The following is a 1,891-nucleotide window of genomic DNA, read 5'->3' as shown; positions in this document are numbered from 1 at the left end:
AAGTTCTTTCATATCTATACATTTTGCCTTTGACAAACTCTCATGCTACCCTGCCCTTTCACCCTCCTCCTCTTGGTCAGCCTCTAACAGTCTTTTAGGACTAATGACACTATTTCAGTAGAGCCATGTGTAAATCTCAGCGGCTCTCCTGTCTGGCCTTCCATGGCTCTGGATACACATCCCTATTAAAGAAAGTGTCACAGTTGACTGTAACAACTTGTTAACAGATTTATCTTCTCAGGTGAATCATGTGCTCTTATTCAACTTTGAATCTCTAGTACCTAGCACAATGCTTGCCTCCTGCCAAGCAGTCAGGAAGTGTTTGCTGAATGAAAGGACCAGTGATTGCAGTTTTCAGCTACCTCATAAAAGGAGGCATGCCATCAAAGGAGAAAAATTGCTTTTTTGTTAACTATAAAGTGAACCAAGGTGTCAGAAAAGTTAAAACAAGGAAAAAGCGTGCTTTTAGATCTCAAACAATTTTTAAGTTACCCAGCACATCTGTTCCAGCTAAAAACTAACTCCAGCACCACCTGGGGCCTTTTAGAGTAGTTCACACTTGGGTAGCAGATCTAGCAAATACTCAATGATTGTGGAAGGAGCAAGTTAAAAGGAGCTGCTGGCTCTGAAATATAAATGTGAGATGTACAGCAAAAGCATCTGCTAAATAGTCTTCCTATTTGACACATTAGACCACAATAGCAACACCTGACAGTGGTCATACCTCTCCACGATGCCCAGTATCTGTGATAGAAGTTTCCACAGGACAGCTGCAACCAGGTTGTTTTTCACTCATTCATTTAGAGACAATTGGTAGGTACTTTGTGCTACTCCACTACTCAGCATCCAGACACACAAAGACAAAAATGGATCCCTGAGATTCCAGGCTTTCGGTGGGGTAGATGGTTTACTAGACTTTGCATTGGTACCCAGACTTTGCCTGGTTCCAAAACATTCTCAAATTCCTCTCGTACCTAGCAGGCCTTGGGTAGCATCAGGGAGGTTCTGATTAGAAGCATTCTAATCCAGCTAGACGTCGTGCTAAGCACAATCTGTCTGATGGGTAGTCCTTCAAAGGGCAGTGTTAGCGAAGGTGAGGTTCACCCCTGCTCCAATACTCCAGTATGTGTTGTTTTGTTGAAAGAACATTCCAAGGTGCGGGGTGGGATTTGAAGGCGAGCAGGTCATGAGTAAGCTCAGCTCGTGCTTTGAGTAACTGGCATTTTGGTGCTTTTGTGTTAACCTCTAGTGGGATTCCTCGGGTACCCGCTCTCAATACAACGTTGGAGAGAAAAGCTTCTAGATCAAAGAGCGTGCCAGGGAAAGAGGTAAATCCACTGCATTTAGTGCGGCTGCTGGAGCCCGCACTTCAGCCTTCCCCAGGGTAGGGTACTACAGGAACTCACGCCCAACTCTAACAAACTCTATCATAAATAACGATAAATCTCGGATAAAGCTGCTTCCCCAGCCCCTAACGGGGCTGCAGTTCCCACGGGACTCTGGACAGCGCCGCGCCCTCCCGGTCCCACCCACTCCAGCGTGCTGGGTCTCCGCACCCCACTACCACCCCCTGGCACCACCTACCGGGGCCCTAGCCCCTCTCGACCCCACGTGTCTGGCCCCGCCCGGGCACCCGCGGCCCTTTAAACACCCCCACCCTTGCACACTACCCCCCCACCCGGACGGCAGCCGGAGAGGGACAAACTCATGGCGTACAGCCAGTTTCTTCCGCGGAGCACGTCCCCGGCAGCCCCAGCCCGCGGGGCTCTCCACCCCGGGCCACGGCCCCCTGGCGCCCCCCACGCCCCCGCGGCCGGGTGGAGGCGTGTCGGCGCTGTCCAGCTCCGGGGCGGAGCCGGATGGAGCGCGCTCTCCGCCGCCGCCGTTGCCT

Source organism: Nannospalax galili, unplaced genomic scaffold, assembly GCF_000622305.1.
Source record: "Nannospalax galili isolate Female #2095 unplaced genomic scaffold, S.galili_v1.0 scaffold383, whole genome shotgun sequence".
NCBI classification, from domain to species: domain Eukaryota; kingdom Metazoa; phylum Chordata; class Mammalia; order Rodentia; family Spalacidae; genus Nannospalax; species Nannospalax galili.
Note: the sequence above shows the minus strand (reverse complement) of the source record.